The sequence below is a fragment of the Petaurus breviceps genome, unplaced genomic scaffold (assembly GCF_028583685.1).
Source record: "Petaurus breviceps papuanus isolate PSGF00001 unplaced genomic scaffold, PetGlider_PUasm1.0 90804, whole genome shotgun sequence".
Lineage (NCBI taxonomy): Eukaryota > Metazoa > Chordata > Mammalia > Diprotodontia > Petauridae > Petaurus > Petaurus breviceps.
This window is the reverse complement of record NW_027187348.1, coordinates 8,113,888-8,134,837: the sequence shown is the minus strand read 5'-3', so window position 1 is coordinate 8,134,837 and position 20,950 is coordinate 8,113,888. Positions and strand designations below refer to the sequence as shown.

Sequence of the window (20,950 nt, the reverse complement as noted above, 5' to 3'; positions counted from 1 at the left end):
TTTTCCACAATGGCATTGGCTTGGGGCCCAAATGATTTATCAGCTGTTCAGCAATATCACTTAAAGCAAAAGGCAGGTCATATGAATTCAGGGCCCTTTTCTTACATTGCCAATTTCTTTCTTTTTCTCTCCTCTCTCTTTCCTTCTCCCCCAATTTATTCCCTCTCCTTTGTCCTCTCTCTTGTTTCCACTCTTTTTTTTAAAGACTTGGTGAACTTATCTCACTCAGGCAGGAAGTACAGGACCTACTCATGAGCCTGATCCCGTTGCTTTGTCTTCACTTTCCAACCTGAACCATTTCACCTAAGACAAGCCCCTTTGGAGGTCACGGTATTGGTGATGGACTAAAGTGTGGACAACTGGTCAGCTTTAGCCCACTATAACTCAGAACTCCAACTTCCCCCAGTAGCAGGGACTACAGGTGTGTGCCACCACTAGCCCTGTGCCAATTGCTTAATTTTATTACTCAAAATTTCTTTGTCGTTTTCATATTTAATCAATTTACCTTTCATATTTTTCCTAGGTTATTTTGTGCTACATGGATGAAATAAAGCTGTCAGTAGAAAGCCAAGAACTCCCAAGTTTTGTCTCATTTCAAGGAACTTTTAAGTGGCTGTTTGCATGCAATGTGGTAGACACCATTCCAAGCAACTTAGCCCCTATAATAATTAAGAACAAATTCTCAGATTGGTTGTGAGTAGCATTCAGTTGTGTCTACTGTGCTTTCCCTGGTTATCCTTTCCATACTTGAGGTTGTTGAATTCCAATACTTAGAGTAACATATTGATGCATAATGTTTATGTATGGCTTGTTTTTATAGCCTTTTTAAAATCAAGTAAAAAACCTGGAAAAATTTTCTTCTTACATGGACTTTATATTGTCTTCTATTCAGAAAAATCCTTAAATTCTCAAAATGACATACTTCTATCCTTGAAATTATCATAACACTTTATAAATTTAAAAAAAATGGAAATTTTGTTTTTATCTGAAGCTTCTTCTTGGTTGCACTCCCCAGAGATATAAAGCATGGTAATCAGTCAGTGTCCCTTTAAAAAATAAATGGAAAAGGACAAAAAAAAACATTGATGAGATCTGATGTGTTTGCATTATTTTCAATTTTAGCCCATGGTTAGTTTGCTGTTTTTTTCATTTGTATAAAATATAAAGACCCATAATATCTTGCTAAAAATTTGTTTCATGGTCAGCTAGTTCTAAATCTAATAACATTGGTGCCTTAAAGAAATTTCATAGTTGTAAATTACTTCATTGTCATCAGCATGCATTTGAGACAGACAGAAAAAGTATTCAGATTGGCCAGAATTTCTCTTCACTGTGGTCAGTCGGTAAATGTTCATTGCTCACCTCCTCTTTGATTAGTACTGTGCTAGGTTCTGCAGGAGATAGAAAAGGAGCATAGGAAAGTTTTCCCAGCTAACTTCATTTTGTAATAATATTGTTGATGTATAATTCACTACATTGTTCCTGTGTAACTAACTATTCCCTGAAACGTTTCACTACCTAACTATCCTTGTGGAATTAATTGAAACCATCAAATTTGGTGTGCGTTTAGATGACATGGACTGGTTTAGAGAGATAAGGCTAACACACCAAACTATAAATAAGCAATTTATATAATTTAAACTTATAAATAAGAGAGTATGTGACTAAGTGCCAAACACCTTCGGTCTTAGTGCTATAGGAATTAGAAAGTAGAAAATCAATATGATCTATAGTACTCCAGCATAATTTTCAGCATGCTTTTCTTTCCTCTCAGCTACCTAAGTCCTACCTATCCTTTGTGAAACCCTCCCTGCTAATCCTAGCCCTTTTGAGAAGCATTATGACAGTGAAAAGAGCAAAAGTCTAGGAATCAGGGATTTTCGCAATCATTATGATTGATTGGGAGCAAGCAAGTCATTTAATCTCTCTGAGCATCAGTTTCCTTATCTGTAAAAATGGGATAATATTAGGACATTAAAAAAAAAATTGAGGAAGGCCTCCACTGCTTTGTTTAGGATTCTCCACATAGATAAGAATTGCATAGGATGAGAGGGTGTTTGATGGGTGGGGATACCACTGGAGGAGAAGCACCCATCATTGGGATAGGAGAGATCCCCTGAAGAAGAAACAGTACTTGCATTACCTACCTCACAGGGTTGTGAGGAAAATACTTTGTAAACCGGAGCTTTCTACAAATGTGAGTCCTTATTAATAAAGGCTTTATATCAATTCTAGACTTCTAGGTCTACTTGACAAAAATATTCTGCTATTTGAAATTTTAAAAATCAAATATGCTGCCCACATACATGCCACTGTTTCTTTTTTGCAAACAGCAATCATGCTGTACACTGTGGCCTAAGACAGAGAATCAAGGACCTGCTGTCTAGTGGCTAGCTATGGTGCTTTTACCCATTTTTCTCACAAAGAAAATAATGTTGCGATTTTTTTCTTTTTCTTTTTTTTTATTTTGGTTGTGTGATTTTGAGTATGCTAAGAGAGACGATCTTAAATTGTGTCTCTAGTTCCAGAAGCTTTTTTGGGAGGAGGCGGGGAGGTAATAGAATATTTAGACTTGCTTTGAAATTACCTCAGATTGTAGGCAGAAGAGTGTCTTAGCCTGTAAATAAGTGCATTAAAGTATAGTATATAAAGAAAAATCATTGAGTATTGCAAGGAAACTGAATCAAACTAAGGAGTAGGGAATAGAGCTAGTTTAGCATAAATAAATATGAAACTGTCTATATGTACTTTCATTGTCTTCCCCCTTTTTAAAGTATAAGTTTTAAAAATAAACAGATTAACTCACTTGTAATTACTTCAAAATCAAGAGTCAAAAGAGATGAATATTCAGCTTTATACTATATTGGTCCAGATATATAGGTTATCCTTTAATGTACATTGTCTCCAAAATGAGATTGTTTTAAAAGAAAAGAAAATATATGGGCATACCCTGAAAAACAACCAATTATAGATTGCAGTCAAGTTTTATACAAGGCCTATTTGAAGAGAATAGCCTATATTCAGACTGTTGTGTTACATTTGAGAAGAATAACTTGACAAGTCTTACTACAACACCAGCACACTTTAACTGCTTTCTCCTTTCTAGACCCAGTTCTGTTACTGTTGTCCTTGGAAAGTCTTAAATTTGAGATTAACTCAGCCAACTTGAACCTGGCTGGCTTTGTTGATGAAAAACAATATTGGAAAATTTCTTATGTTATTGGGGAAAGGTATCATGTAGGGGTAGGAAGGTGGGACAGTGGAGAGTGCCAGTCCTGGAGTCAGGAAGACTCATATTTCTGAATTCAAATCTGGCCTCAGGCACTAGCTGTGTGACCCTGGGTAAATCACTTAACCCTGATTGCCTCAGTTCCCTCATCTGTAAGATGATCTGGAGAAAGAAATAGCAAACTACTCCAGTATCTTTGCCTAGAAAACCCCAAATGGACTCAGAAAGAATTGGATATGACTGTTAAAAGGACTGAACTACAACAATTACCATGCAATTCATGGGTATTTATGACTCACCTACCAAAGCTTGCTTTTATTTTCACTTCTTTTGAATGATCAGCTAAAGCAATAAAATATGTAAACTGTGGCAGGTAAAATGTAAGAAAGGGAAACCGAAGCACATTTTCTCTGAGCAAGATAACAATCTTTTTAACATTAACATGTATAGCTCTTCATAAAGTGGATTAGACTGGAACCCTCAATCAAGTCAGTTACCAAGATGAGAAAGAAAAATCTTTCTTTATTGAGACACAGGAAAAGAGGAATTCTGGGTAGTTGGGGAATGTCACAGTTTGCCACAGCTAGGAAAGATGGGTTGTCCTTCAGGTGTGGATGATTATGCCTTTCAGAAAATTAAGGAATGTTGATTGCTTTATGGGCCTCAACTGCCTTTAGTAATCTTGACTAGAAAATCAGAACCATCCCAGTCAGGATGATTTAGTCATCCCCTTGGGGGAGATCAAATCACCACTAATTTTACAAGGATAGACAAAAATAATAGCTCCTTGGGGAGGGCCTCAGCCTAAATGATTTTTGATTACAGGTCGTAAAACAGAAGTCCCAGGTTAAACTGGTTAGCAAGTAAATGTCCAGGAGGCTAGGAATGGGCGCATCTTAAACACATCTTTAAGCCAATTCATACTGGGAGAGACCCCATTTTTTAACTAAACTGAGAAACGGGACTTTGACAAAATGGGGAATAGGCTTGATTACAGAGTAGAATCAGTTATTAAATGATATGCCATAATTTTAATTTCCTCATTACCCTTGACTCCTCATCCTTGATCACACCAAATATTCAGGTACTGAATTTTATCCTTTCTACTTCTTATTTCTGTTCCATTCTCCATTCACACAACTGCCACTTTTGTTCTGATCCACATTACGTGCCACTTGGGCTATTGATATAGCTTTTGTCTCTCCAACCATTCACCATTCAGCTGCCAAAGTGATTTTCTTAAAGTGCAAGTGAGTGTCACTCTCCTCAATTTACCCCAGTGGTTCCTATTTCGTCTAAGATCAAATGCAAACTTCCAACCCTTCACAACTTAGATCCAACTCCTCTTTCTAGCCTTATACCCCCTTTTACTCTGTGATCTGACTGTACTAACCTTGCTGTCCCTCATACACAGTACGCCATCTCCCATCCCTGAGCAGTTGTTCCTCAAACTTTTGTCTCTTAGAATCCCTAGGTTTCTTCAAAACTCAGCTCAAACACCACCACCTCCTACAAGAAGCCTTTCCTGACCTGTACACCACAAGCTGCCCTACCCACCCCCCATCACCTGTTTTAAGTATTCTTATATATTTCTGTTCATTTTGCCTCCCCATGTAGAACGTATATTTTTGATCAGGGATTGTTTAATTTTTATCTTTGTATCTAGCACCTAGCACAATGCTTGATAAAGATTTTAAGGCACATAAATGCTTGTTGGTTTGGTTGGTTGATTTCTAAATACATAGTTGGGGGAAATGGAAGTAACAGAATATTTCCATTGTTGAATTTTAGGTTTTCTGAATTCATACAATTTAGTACTGGACCATTTAAATCATTTAGTCCTCGTTTATGGACTGAGGATGAAATTCAGAAAAGTAAAGTAACTCGACACAGTTTAGATTATGGTAAATCTACAAAGAAACCCCAGGGGAATAAAATGGGAATTCCCTTAGCTATCCCTTATTTGTTGTTCAGAAGATGAGTTATAGGGGTGGCTAGGTGATGCAGTGAACAGATCACTGGCCCTAGAGTCAGGAGGACCCGAGTTCAAATCCGGCCTCAGACACTTAACACAAAACTAGTCGTGTGACCTTGGGCAAGTCACTTAACCTCAATTGCTTTACCTTCCCCCCTCCAAAAAGCAAAAAAAAAAAAAGGATGAGTTATGTAGGTTCCAAACTTTATGTGTTTTCTGAAAGTTTTGTTGTTCTATCCACAAGTAACAGGGAGAGAGGTAAGTGATTTAATTAGTATACATTTCTCTCAATTTCATTTATTCAATTAGAATTTCATAGATTTTTTTAGATAAGACAATCAACAAGTCTTTATTATGCACCTACTAGATGCCAAGTATTGTGTTAATCACTAGAGATATAGATACAATAAATTAAATAATCCCCACTCACAATATGCTTCTGCTACCTTATCTTAAATGAATCTTCCACTCCAATATTTGAAGCAATGTTTTCATTTCATAAATGTAAATAGTATAACTAAAGGACCCTAGAGACTTTATTTCTCTACAATGTGATTATTGGTATTATAATCAGTTTGCATAAGAAGTAGAACCTTTTGCCTTTTTGATCAGAAGTTAAACAATAATAAAGTTGAAAAGGTCCATAACCATTTTCCAGTCTAGGAGTTCTTAATCTGGGGTCCAGCAATATATTTTTTTCAATTTTGATATCTTTCAATATAATTGGTTCTTTTTATAATCCTATGTATTTTATGTTATGCTTTTAAAAACATTATTCTGAGAAAGGGTCCCTGGACTTCACTGGCCTGCCAAAGGAACCCATGACACAAAGAAAGTGTAAGAACTCTAATCTATTCCCTTTCATTTTACAGATGAAGAAACAGGGCCAAATCCTGGGTCAGGATTTGAATTTAGGCTTTCTTATTTTAAATGAAGCACTTTTTGTATAATCCTATACTACCTTCTGTAATCTTCCTGATTCCAGGAAGTTTTTCCCCAAATGTGTTCCTATTTTCACAATTTAATGAAATAATGATGTTTGAATTATTAATTTGCCAGATTATTTTTTAAAAGGTGGGTGGTGCAATGAATAGAGAACTGGCACTGGAATTGGGAGTACCTGAGTTCAAATATGACCTCAGACACTTACTAGTTGTGTGACTCTGAGCAAGTTACTTAATCCCCAATTGCTCCCCCCCCCAAAAAAAAAAAAGTTCTATCTCTAACTGTGAACAAGCCACTAGTCTCTCTGGGCCTCACCTAAAAAATTCCTTAAAGGGATCAGACCAAATCCTGGACATTCAAATGGGACCCATCTAACTCCTAAGTATGAACTGAGATTTTTTTAGAACCTCCTCCCCAAATTCACTTAATGTAACACACATGAACTAATATACCAGTGTTACCTAACCATGTGTTTACAACTTCTATATGAAACTGATTGCCACCAGGTTTCATGCTAGTAAGCTTACATCAATTAGTAATTGTCATTGGAACTGAGTCATGAATATATAATTAAATTAATGTAACTGTCATATATCTGAATTTTGATCAGGTGGTCTAGTGTTCATTAAATAAATAAACAAATATGTGACTGAATCATTTTTCCATATGCTATCTAGATTGGATATAATACTTATGATGGAATGAACCAATGACATTTAAGATGCCTTTAAACCAACCAAAAATATAAATTAAGCTTTTTAAAGACATGAAATTTGAATGCCTTATACTTCTAAATTTGCTCTAGTGTTAAGTATATAATATACACTCAATTAATACTTGATTGATTCAATGACATCCTTTAACTATACAAAAGGATGTTTTTTTCTTTAAATACTGAGGAGAGAACAAGAAAACTTAAGTTGTAGCACATGAGAAAGGTTGGATATAAGGAAGAATTTTTTTGCCATTGAATTTTCACTCTAAAATGGAAAAGACAAAGAGGGTGTAGACTTGGCTAAAATATTTACAAGCCTTCTCTGCCATAACTTATGCTGATTTCCTATTCTGAAGTCATAGCACTTATTATCTATATTTCCCTTTAGCCTGTCTTGCATCATGTGTAGTTTTTATTATTAGCTATATTGTAGATTTATGTCTTGTCTCCCTAAGTAGATCATAAGTTCCTTGAGAGCAAGGTCTGGTTCTTTTGTTCCTTTCATGGTGTTTTATAGTATTGTGCCATGTATTTTGTAAGTATTCATATGCTTGAGGGAGAGATGGGGATGTACGAAATAATATTAAGTTCCTTCCTAGAGACACTATCAAACCAAGTATGAGGGCTTGCTATTAAATGAAAGTAACGTCATCTCGCATGCAAGGATGAACCCCAGATTTAGCATCGCAAAGCCTCAGTTTCTTTATCTTTGAAAAGAGTGGATTGAACTAGGTGATCTCTAAAGTTTCCTTCCAGGATCAGCAAGAGTTACATTTTTATAAATTACATTTTTTGTAAATTAAACCGTTGTGTTCTAACTATGCCTCCTTCAAAACCCTGAAAGAAATAAATTAATATAAAGGAACCATCTTATTAATGGGATCAGTTTTTATCTTTCAGTCTGCTGAGACAGAAATTTGGAGTTCTGCTTTATTTCAGGAATCCCTTTGTTTTTCCTTTCTCTGACTTGGTTATTTATCTTTCCTTGTGTCCTCTGTCCAATATCTCTTCCTTCTCTTTAATGCATAAAACTGAAAATAACAACTTTTAATTATATACATACTACATACAGACTAGACAATGATTTTTTTTAATTTCACTTTTGATTCCATTTTCTGATTTCCTCTCTGTTGAAATTATTTCCTTGAACCTTAAAGGAGAGGGATTCTAAAAACCATATTTGCAATTTAATCAATCAAGCATTTATTAAGCACCTACTACCGTGTTTCCCCGATAATAAGACACTGTCTTATTAATTTTTTTGGACAGAAAAACACCAGAGGGCTTATTTTCAGGGGAGAGCTTATTTTAATGAACATTGACAGCAATTTTAATAAACAGGTAAATGTGAACAAAAAAATGTACCTTTATTCAATAAGCAAATCACTGGGGAAGAACAGGATGACGCGCTCACTGCTGCAGCTTTGATTGGATGCAGCTCGGAGCACGGCATGCGTTTCACGGGGAGGGGGGGACGGTGCATACAAAGGGTACTGTAATGTAGCGTGTAGCACAGGGGATCGATCACCTTTACTACAGTAGCAATCTCAATAGGGCTTATTTTCGGGGGAGGGCTTATTTTAGAGGAATCTTACACAGTAAGGGGAGGGCTTATTTTCGGGATAGGTCTTATTATCGGGGAAACACGGTATATGCCAGCCACTATAGTAAGCAATGGGGATACAGTAACAAAATGAAATGGCCCATGACCTTAAGGAATTAATGTTCTATCAAGATAATATGTGGAATCCAGGTCCCCACATACTGTCTCAGTCTCTCTCATCTAGTTACCATCCAGAACAGGCAAATTTTCATGGATTTGGCATAGTGAGATGTCATAGGAATGTCAGCATCAAGGGTTGTGTCAGGACAAGCTCAGCAATTGACTGGCAGCTAGAGTTTTTCAGTTGTTTTTCAGTCTTGTCAGACTTTGTGACCCTATTTGGGGTTTTCATTGGGGATTTCATTGGCAAAGATACTGAAGCAGTTTATCATTTCTTTCTCCAACTAATTTTACAAATGAGTAAATGGAGGCAAACAGGATTAAGTGACTTACCCAGGGTCACATAGCTAGTAAATGTCTGAGGCCAGATTTGAACCCAGGTCTTCCTGAGTCCAGGCCCAGCACTCTATCCACTGAGCCACCTTGCTGCCCCTAGCTAGAATTTTAGCCATTCCTTTCTGACCTCTCCTTTTCTGGAAAAATGTGCAAGATCACCAAGTAAATAAATGCCCAAAAGGTAAGTTTTTACCTGCAGGGAACTCCAACTTCTATTTACTTGGTAATCATCTCATTAAATATGACTTCCTGCACTCAGTGATGGTTCTTTAAATCATGGTAACTGGTTCTTTGTTTATACTTTTGTTCCTAATGTACAAGGCAGAGCACTCCTTTGGCCTTTTCCTGCTCTTCTAATCACTGTTTGTGTGGCGAGCTCATTCCCTGAAGTTCCCTTAATCAGTATAGAATATATCCATCGATCTCCTTGGTACCATCACTCTGACAGTCTGTCTAATAACTATGGTTAGACTACAATCTGTGAAGAGCTGAAACTTCTGCATTTTTCCAAATGAAGACAGCAGGGCTGACCGACCTGCCAAAGCTCTCCACGTGCATCATTGGGATTTGCCTAACCCTTTTGGCTATGCTAAAAGCCAACAGGCAGAGCTCTAATTGTATGTCTAAAAGTTGGCACTTCTACTTTAGATAAGAATGATTAGTCAATAAGCGTTTTATTAGGCAGTTATGTACCAGCCACTGGGCTAAGTGCTGGGAATACGAAGAAAGGCAAAAACAGTTCTTGTCCTCAAGAAACTTAAATTCTGATGGGGAAGACAAACAACTATGTACATGCAAGATTTTACATGTGTGTGTGGATACACACATACATACGCATGTATATACACACATACACATATATATGAATATATATGCACATACATAGTAAATTGGAGGTAATTTCAAAGGAAATGGACTAACATTAATGGGGACTGAGGAAAGCTTCTTGGCAGAAGAACATGGATTTTAGCTGGGACTTGAAGGGAGCCAGGAAGCAGAGATAAGGACTAAGGCATTCCAGGAATGAAGATCAGTCAGTGAAAATGCACAGAATTTGGAGATGAAATGTCTTGTATGAAGTATATATCAAGGAGGTGGGCCAGTGTCATTAGATCATAGACTACGTAGAGAGGAGTGAGGTGTGAGAAGACTGGAAAGGTAAGAGGGGGGTAGGTTGTGAAGGGCTTTAAAATACAAGCAGAGGATCTTTTCCATAATAGAGAAATAATACCTTTTTAAATCCAATCCACTTAATGGGTGTTCTGATTTGCTTCTACACATACTAAATGCACATACTAAAGCATTATTTAAGTGTTCAATTTTGTTAGTGGGAAAAAAATGCTCTGCAAACAAAAAAGCCCAAAAAAGAACCTCAGAAGCCCAGAAGTTATCCCCTTATTCTCATGACATCAAGAGCAGAAAGGGTAGATAAAAGAATAAGGAAAAGCATTGAATTTTGAGGAGTGGGGAAAAAAAGGAGAAAACCCATTTTTTCTGGTGTATGGACAAGAACAAAAGTATACAGACTGAGAAGGGAGAGGAGATAGTGATTTCCATGAATAGAAGCATCATTGAAAGTTCATAGTATGGTGGAGTGCTTCTTGAAAAACAAATATTTGAATCCAAGAATTCCTAGGATCCATTGTTCTAAGTTGGCCAAGTATTTGGATGTGAAAAACCTATTGGCCAGTAGGTGTCCTCCTTCCCCCAAAGAAACCAAAAACAACAACAACAAAAACCCCACAAAAAACAAACCACTAAGCTCTTGCACAGAATGAATTGTACCAAGAGTCAAATGAAGAATTGTTAGGTTTGTTTTAAATGTTAAACCCTGGCAGTAGAAGATTCCAAGGATGGCCCCTAACTGGTTTCCAGGATGAAGCGATTGCCTTCAAGGGACTTCTTGTGCCTAACATCTTTTATCTTGGGCTTGACTCTTTTGCCTTTCAATCTTTTCAGGTGACATAAACATGCTGCATTTGAGATCAAAACTATTAACCCTAATGCCTGGCAGTGCCCAAGAATCACACCACCAATATCAAACAACTTGGTTTCGTGTAGCTTGAATTATGTTGGCTGTCCTGCTGTTTACTTCACTTTTATAGTTCTCATTCTTGGAATTGTATTTTAACATAGAATACCATCTTTTCAGATTGCCTTTTGTCTTCCATTTTGTTTACTATTGGCTTATTATTTTCCGTTTTCAGGAATCTTTTTATATTTCCAGGACTTTTTCACTGGTGAGCATTAAAGTTTATATACAATAAAGCACAACCTCTACGGCATGAATTTGAGAGAAATAAATATTAAAAATCTCCCAATTGGGAAATCCTTCAATACTGTGATGATAACAAAGGCTGCATATAGAATGAATTGATGTGGCCTAGTGAATAAAGTGCTGACCTTGAACTTGAGTTCAAATCCAACTTCAAACCATCATTAACTGTATGACCCCTGGTAATTTACTGAGTCTCTCCAAGGCTCAGGCACTTCTCAAAAACTTTGTTATTTATCTCTGCTTTGGGGAAGTGAGTCCCACACCATTAAAATTACAGGTCATTGACAGATGCAATAGCTAGCATATCTCTTCTTTCTTCTTTATTTTCTTTCCCTTCACCTCTTAGCAGAAGGAAGTGGATATTAAATGGAGAGACAGGACTGAGTTGAAGAAGTCTGACAATCTCAGTCTTCCAAATTAATGCTGATATCTTTATTTAAGCACTGTCTGCCTATAGTATAAATGTTAAAAATAACCTAGCCGAAGATTTTTCAGTGGCCCATGAGCTTCCCCCAGAGACCTTAACAAAATTGCAAATTAGGCAAAAGTTTGTCTTTCAGCCTTTCTCTCAACTATTTTGCCACAAGGAGAAAAACACCCACCAAAAAACATGAAGGCTATGCATGAATAAAATATATAGTCAGCATGGGAAGGGTGGAGGAGAAGGGGAAGGGAATAAACATTTATATAACACCTACTATGTGCCAGGCACTGTGTAAACATTATCTCATTTGATCTTCACAACAACCCTTCAAGTAGGTGCTGTTATTATTCTCATTTTACAGTTGTGGAAATAGGCAAACAGAATTAACTTACTCAGTGCCACACATCTAGTAAATGTTTGAGGCTGGAGTTCTTAACCTTTTGTGTCACAGACTCTTTGGAAATCTAGTGAAGCCTATAGACTTCCTCTTAGAATAATGTTTTTAAATAATTGAAGAAAATGCTAAACTTCAGTGTTTACAGAAAATAAAGATATGATTTTTTTTCCTACACATGTTCACAGGGCCTCTGAAATCTATTCATGTACCTCAAACAAGGATCCTAGATTAAGAACCCTTGATTTAGACCCTTGTCTTCCCTCCATAACTTTTCTGACTTTTACATGTGGAGTTCAGTATTTCCACAATACCCAAGAAGAGTGTCCACTTGCTTAGATTGGTACAACTTCTACCATGACTATTCAAAGTTGGAAATAATAATCTTCAGTGGAAGTTCAGTTTTATTTCAGTACTTTCTAAATAATTCCATTACTATGCACCAAGATGTTACTACTGACCGGAGAATTCAGGGATTTCTGCCAAGTCTGCAACTTGAGTACCAAACCACATCCTATCATTGGTCACACTGAGTCCAAACATTCCCTTCACTCTATGCTGTTTAGGTACAGCCTGTGACAAAAAATTCTTTCATAACCCTATGCATCCAAGGGAGCAAAGACCTTGGGGACAGGGAATACCTTTGGGACTTGTACAGTGTCAGGATATTATTGAGACAATAAACTTACCTGATGATAACTTGAACTTAAAATCTTGGGATTCTCATTTTAATTTTGGATTTGATGGTATCTCTGACCTGTCAGAATTGAGATAGTACAAACTGACAAGAAGTTGTAAAGTGTTTAAAAAAGAAAACCAAACATAACAATGTCAGGTTTTAGCATTACCAGTCCTGAAAGTGTCACTTTAAGTAAAGTTCATTCCAAAATTCTAATCCCAGCTCAGCCCTAACTTGGTGGATGACCTCAGGCAAGTTACCAAACTTCTCTGGGGCCATTGTTTCCTCAGCTGTGACAACATTATCCTATCTAAAACATTTGTTGTACAACTAAAGAAAAAAAGAACAAAAAATAATAAAAGGGCAGAAATGACCAAAATGTCAAATAGCTATAAAAGTAAATCAAAGACACTTTTAATAGGCAGCTTTTTTTCTCCTGATATTCTATAACCTCAACTCCCTATAAGATTCGGCTCAAGGACTATTTCCTTCAAGAGGCCTTTTCTGATTTCCCAGTTGTTGACTCCTCCCCATTACTTTATATTTATTTTGTATGTAGCTCATTTTTACTCTTTTTTTTTAACATAATCTATCACACACTAGAATGAAAACTCATTGAAGTCAGGAGCTATTTTGATTTTGTATTTGTATTCCCCAATCCTAGCACAATGCCTGGACCTTAAGAGGCATTTAACAAGTGCTTACTGATTGATTGATTATAAAGTAAGGTAACTAATGAAGCTTGGTGGCACACTCCTATAATCTCTTCTCCTGGGGAGGTTGAGGTTGGTAGATCATTTGAGTTCAGTTCTGGGATGTAGTAGGACTAAAGTGTTAAGTCCATACTAAGTCTGAGCCTCGGAGAAGAGTCTGGCCCTCGGAGAGAGGGGAGCCAGCAGGTTGCCTAAGGAGAAGAGTCTGGCCCTCGGAGAGAGGGGAGCCAGCAGGTTGCCTAAGGAGGGGTGAAACAGCCCATGTTCAAAATGAATCAGGTTAAAGCTTCCATACCAAAAGCAACAGGATCAGGCCCCTAAGGAGCGACTGAACTACCAGCTTAGGCAAGGGAAACCGTGTGAGGGGAGGTGAGAGGCAGATGGGCAAAAGCAGAGATAGAGAGTAAGAAGAAGAGAAGAAAGAGAAGAAGAGCAGGAAGGGGAAAAATGAAAAAGAAGGGAGGAAGGAAAGGAGGAAGAATGAAATTAAAAAAAATATTTCTACTTATTTAACTATTTCCCAATTATATGTAAAATTTTTTGTAATAATATTTTTTGTAAATTTTGAGATCCAAATTCTTTACCTCACTCCCACTACTCCATTCTCCTTGAGAAGCAATTTGATACCAGTTAATCATGCAACACATTTCCATATTAGCCACATTGCAAAAGAAAATACAAAGAATAAAAATAAAGTTTAAAAATTATGCTTCAATATGCTTTCAGAGTTCATCAGTTCTCTCTCTCTCTAAAAGTGGGTAGAATTTTTCATCTGGGGTTCTTTGGAATTGTCTTGGATCATTGTCTTGATCAGAGTACCTAAGTCTTTCACAGTTGATCATCTTTATGATATTGCTGTTACTGTGTACAATGTTCTGGTTCTATTCACTTCACCTTGCATCAGTTCGTGTAAGTCTCTCCAGGTTTTTTCTGAACCTATCCTGCTCATCATTACTTAAAGCACAATAGTATTCCATAACAATCATATACCACAACTTGTTCAGCCATTTTCCAATTGATGAGCATCCCACAAAAAAAAAGAACCACTATACACATTTTTGTACAAGTAGATCCCTTTCCCTTTTCTTTGGTCTCTTTGGGATACAGATCTACCTAATAGTTTTGCTGTTAAAAGATATGCACAATTTGATAGCCATTTGGTTGTAGTTCCAAATTATTCTCCAGAATGATTGGACTAGTTCACAACTCCAACAACAATGCATTAGAATCCCAATTTTTCCACATCTTTTCTAGCATTTTCTTTTTTGTCATATAACTCAATCTGGTAGGTATATGGTGATATCTCAGAGTTGTTTTAATTTGCATTTCTCTAATCAGTAGTGATTCAGAGCATTGTTATATGATTATTGTTAGTTCTGATTTCTTCTTCTGAAAACTTCCTGCTCATACCCTCTGATCATTTATCAACTGGGAATGGCTATTATTAATATCCTATATATTTTAGAAATGAGTCCTTTATTTGAGAAACTTGCTTTAAAAATTTTCACCACTTTTCTGTTTTTCTTATAGTTTTGACTGGGTTAGTTTTGTTTCTGCAAAAGCTTTTTAATTTTGTGTAATCAAAACATCTATCTTCCCAATATCCTCTCTATCTCCTCTTATTTCATTAACTCTTCCCTTATCTATATTCCTGACAAGTACATTTTCCCTTGCTTCCCTCACTTACTTATGATATCAGCCTTTATGTTTAAATTATTTATCTTTGTATATACAATATGAAATGTTAGTCTATCTTTCTACCAATTTCTACCAAACTGCTTTCCAGTTTTCCCAGCAATTTTTATTAAATGTTGAGTTCTTGGGGTGGCTAGGTAGTGCAGTGAATGGAGCACTGACCCTGGAGTCAGGAGGACCTGAGTTCAAATCTGGCCTCAGACACTTAACACTTACTAGCCGTGTGACCTTGGGCAAGTCACTTAACCCCAGTTGCCCTGCCCTCCCCCCTCCAAAAAAAAAATGTTGAGTTCTTGCACCAAAAACTAGGATCTTTGGGTTTATCAAATACTAGATTAGTATAGACATTTACTACTGTGTAATATGTATGTAATCAATTCTACTGATCCACCACTCTATTTCTTAGCCAGTACCAGATTATTTTGATAATCACTGCTTTGTAATATGGTTTGAAATCTGGAACTGCTAGGCACCTTCCTTAACATTTTTTAAAAACTGATCTTTTGTTCTTCCGGATTAATTTTGTTAATGATTTTTTTCCTACTTCCACAAAATAATTCTTTGGTAGTTTGGTTGGTATGGAACTGAATAAGTAAATTAACTTAGGTAGGATTGTCATAATATTTCTCCAGTTGTTTAGATCTGTCTTTATTTGTATGAAAAGTGTTTTGCCATTGTTTTCATACAATCCCTGGGTTTGTCTTAGCAGGTAATATTTCATATTGTCTGCAGCTATTTTAAATGGAGTTTCTCTTTTTACTTCTTCCTGCTCAGTTTTGTTGGTGGTATATAGAAAAGCTGAGGATTTATGTGGGTTTATTTTATATCCTACAAGTTTGCTGAAGTTGTTAATTGTTTCAACTAATTATATAGTTGATTCTCTCATTGCCTATTTTTATTCCTTCAATTTCTTTTTCTTGTCTTATTTCTATAGCTAGCTTTCTAGTACAATATTTAATAATAGTGGTGATAATGGATATCATTGCTTCACTCCTAATCTTATTGGGAAGGCTTCAAGTTTTTCAGATAATGCTTGCCTTTGATTTTAAACACATACTGCTTGTCATTTTAAGAAAGGCTCCATTGTTTCATATGCATTCTAGTGCTTTTAATAGGTATGGGTGTTTTGTCAAAGGCTTTTTCTGCATCCATTGAGATAATAATATGATTTTTGTTGTTATTGTTATTGATGTGGTCAGTTGTGCTGATAGTTTTTCTAATACTGAACCAGTCCTGAATTTGAAATATAAATCCCAACCTGGTCGTAGTGTATGATATTTGTGATCTATTGCTGTATTCACCTTGCTAGTATTTTATTTAAAATTTTTCCATGGATATTCATTAAGGAAATTGGTTTATATTTTTCTTTCTCTGTTCTCGCTCTCCATGACTTAGGTACCAAAACCATATTTAAGTTTAAAATAAATAAATTAAAACTATTTGTGTCATAAAGGGAATTGCATAGGATTCCTTCTTTACCTTTTTTTTTTGGATATTTTGTATAGCATTGATACTAATTGGTCCATAAATGTTTGGTAGAATTCACACGTGAACACACCTGGTCCTGGAGATTTTGTCTAAGGGAACTTATAGATAGCTTGTTCAATTTCTTTTTCTAAGATAGAATTACCTAAGTATTCTGTCTTCTATTCTGTTCTGGGCAATTTATATTTTTGTAAATGTGCATCTATTTTACTTAGATGATCAGAAACCTAATCCAGATCTTCTGATTCCCTATCCTGCTCTCATTGATCTGCTCTCTCTCTTTTATTGTTATATACATTTAGAGATCTGAATTTTCCTTGAAATACTGCTTTGGCTGCATCTTGTGAATTTTGGAATGTTGTCTCATTGTCATTCTCTTTAATGAAATTATTTATTGTTTATATGATTTCTTCTATGACCCACTCATTCTTTAGAATTAAATTGCTTTGGGGTGGCTAGGTGACACAGTGAATAGAGCCCTGGCCCTGGAGTCAGGAGGACCTGAGTTCAAACCCAGCCTCAGACAAACACAAAAAACTAGCCCTGTGACCTTGGGCAAATCCCTTAATCCCAATTGCCCTGCCTTCCCCCCTCCAAAAATAGCAAAAAAAAAAAAAAGAATTAGATTGCTTAGCTTCCAATTAATTTTTAGGCTATCATTCCACAGCCTTTTGCTGAATGAATTTTTTAGTGCATTATAGTATAGAAAGGGTACATTTAATATTTCTGCTTTTCTACATTTTTTGAGGTTTTTATGTCCTAAGACATGATCAATTTTTTTGAAGGTGCAATATATAGTTGAGAAAAAAAGTGTAATCCTTCCTACTCCCATTCAGTTTTCTCTAGTGGTCTATCATATCTAACTTTTCTAAGATTCTATTCTTCTCCTTGACTTCTCTCATTTATTTTATGTTTAGATTTATCTAGCTCCAAGAGGAAAAAGTTGAGGTTCCTCACTAGTATAGTTTTACCATCTATTTCCTCCTGTAATTCATTCTACTTTTTCTTTAAGAATTTGGATGCTATACCATTTTGTTCAGTTTAGTACTGATATTATTTTATTGTCTAATGTTTCTTTCAGCAAGATGTAGTTTACCTGTTTATTATCCCTTTTAATTAGGTCTATTTTTGTTTTTTCTTTGTCTGAGATCATTATTGCTACTCCTACCTCTTTTACTTCAGCTAAAACATGATAGATTCTGTTCCAGCCCCTTATTTTAACTTCATGTGTGTTTCTTTCAAGTGTGCTTCTTTTAAACAGTATATAGTTGGGTTTTGGTTTTGAAACCATCCTGTTATTTGCTGTATTTTATGGGCAAGTTCATCCCATTCATATTCAAGTTATGATTGCTAACTGCATTCCCTTCATCCTATTTGTTTCTGTTCATCCTTCTCTTTCTTTTTATCCTGTTCCCTCCTCCAAAGTCTATTTTGCTTCTGATCACTGCCTTCCTTTGTCTTCTCTCCATTTTATTATTCCTCCACCTATCTATTATCCCCTTCTCTACCTACATCCCTGATGGGCAAGATAGATTTCTATTACCAATTGAATACATACACACACATATACACTTGTATGTGTGTATACACGTGTGTAATATACACACATATATGTATGGGTATAAATACATATATAATTCATATATTTCTATCATATCATATATATGTATATACATATATATATTTCCCTCTTTAAACTAATTTAGATGTGAGTGAGGTTCACTCACTCAATGAAGTGGTGTACAAATTCCCCCCACCCATCATTTTCCACTCCAGTATAAAAGCTCTTTCTTACATGCCTCTCTTATGTAAGATGATTTTTTCCCATTCTTCTTCTCCCTTCCCCCTTTTCTTAGGGCATCTCTTTTTCTCAGCTATCCATTTTATATATCATCCCAACAAAAGTGACTTACTCTTATACCCCTTTTCTTTGTAGAATCCTTCTAAATACCCCAATAACGATAAAGTCATTAGAATATACATGTATAGGGGTGGCCAGGTAGCACAGCAAGTAAGAGCACTGGCTCCAGTGTCGGGATGACCTGGGTATCGAATCCGGGCTCAGATACTTAGCACCCACCCAAAAACACCTGGCCGTGTAACCTTGAGCAAGTTACATAACCCCGATTGCTTTAAAAAAAAAAAGAATATACATGTATTATCTTTCCATCTAGAGAGCAGGATAGGGAATCAGAAGATCTGGATTAGGTTTCTTATAGTAGAACATAAGTTTTGGAAGGCAGGGAAAGCTTCATTTTTGTCTTTGTTTCCCCAGGGTCTATCCCAGTACCTTCCATGTTTATTGTCCAGTGGTTTTCAGTCATGTCCAATTCTTCATAACCCCATTTGGGGTTTTCTTGTCAAAGACACTGGAGTGGTTTGCCACTTCTTTCTCCAACTCACTTTACATATGAGGAAACTGAGGCAAACAGGTATAAGTGATTTGCCCAGGGTCATCAAGCTAGGGTCATCAAATCTGAGGCCAGATTTGAACTCATGAAAATGAGTCTTCCTTACTTCAGGCACTCTACCCATTGTACCACTTAGTTGTCCCACCTTACATACAGTAAGTGATTAATAAATCTTCATTGACTTTGTTGTTAAATTCCTGATTCTGCCTTAGGAAAGACATGTTAGCTTTCAGAGCCCCAGTTTCCTCATCAGTAAAATGGAAGTGATAATATTTGCACTCACTACTTCATGGAGTTGTTGAGATTGAAAACAGAGAATACATATAATGCATTTTCTAAACTATACTACAAAAATGTCAGATTTATTATCTAATCCAACCCCAGATCCTTTTACAGATGTGGAAGCTAAGTCCCAGGGAATTGAAACAATTCACCTATGGTCACATAGTTGGTTAGTAGCAAAGCCAAGACTCAACTTGGGTCTCTTGATTCCCCATCTCACACTCTTTCCATTACACTGAGTTACCTCTTATGTCTAACACAAAGCAAGTGAGTAATAAACATCACTAGTAATGCTTTTGTGAAGAGACAGAAGACAAGCTTATTAAACTTGTTAAGGGCACAAAGGTTGGAAGAGAGAGTCATAATTTCAAAATATGTATGGATCTAAACTGAGTAAGATCAAACTGTATAGCGATAAGGTTCTGCTTTTAGATCCAAATAAAATCACTTGTACAAGTGCAGGATAAGTCAATTTGGAAAAAGAAAACAACCCTTTGGTTCTAGTGGACTACAGACACAATATGAATCAGCAGTATGATACAGCAGAACCAAATGTTAATTAAGTCTTAGGCTGCCTTAATAATGGTCTGGTCAAACCATGTCACAAGTATTGCACTGAATTCCACATACTATATATTTACAAATGGAGCCCATTTGTAAATATATAGGTTTTTTTTTTTCCCCAGGATAATGAGAACACTAGAAATCAATCAACCAACAAGCATTTATTCCTCCCTACTTCATAGAGGCTTTCTAAGAAAAGTGCTTTATAAACTTTAAATGCTAAATATGTATGAGCTGTTATTATTATCATTATTAATTGGTGGGTGAGAAGGATTGATCCCAAGAGCTAGTAGAAAAGTAAACAGACTTTGAAGACAATTAAGATGGGTTCCACCTGGCATCATTCATTTCCACAAGATTTTGAGTTGCAAATTTTCTCCCCATCTTTCCCCTACCCACCACCACAAAACAGCGATACCACTGAATACCCCCTCCCCCAATCTGCTCTCTCCTATATCCTCCTCCATTCCCTCTCTGACTTTCCAGTAGGGCAAGATGGATCTCTATGCCCCACTGCCAGTATATCTTATTGCCCAGTTGCATGTAAAAAAATAATATATGTGTATATATATGTACATATATATATATATTAAACCATTTGATTTTAAAACTTTGAATTCCAAATTCTCTCACTTCCTCCCTCCTCACCCACCCTTACTGGGAAGATAGGCAATTTGATATAGGTTGTACATATGTAGCTTTGCAAAACCTTTACATAGTGGATATATTGTGAAAGACTGACTATATTTCCCTCCATCCTGTCCTGCCCCCCCCATTGGTTCTATTCTCTACTTTGACCCTGTCCCTTTTCAAAAGTGTGTGCTTCCAAATTCCCTCCCCCCCCAAACTGCCCTCACCTCCATCATCCCCCCTCTCATCCCCTTTTCCCCTACTCTCCTGTAGGGTGAATAACCTATTTAGTGTGCATGTCATTCTCTTCCTAAGCCAAATTCAGTGAGAGTAAGGTTGACTCATTTCCTTTTTCCTTCCTGTTCTTCCCCTCCATTGTAACAGTTTTCGCTTGCCTCTTTTATATGAGATAATTTACCCCATTCTGTCTCTCCCCATCTCCTCTCATTATATTCCTCTCTCACCTCTCAAT

At 36.4% G+C, this 20,950-nt stretch overlaps 1 protein-coding gene across 4 annotated transcripts in view; it reads right to left on the bottom strand.

Moving 5' to 3' along the window:
* TYW5 (tRNA-yW synthesizing protein 5) overlaps positions 1-20,950 on the bottom strand; it is a 299,749-nt gene that overhangs the window by 58,621 nt on the left and 220,178 nt on the right. The window lies entirely within an intron of this gene.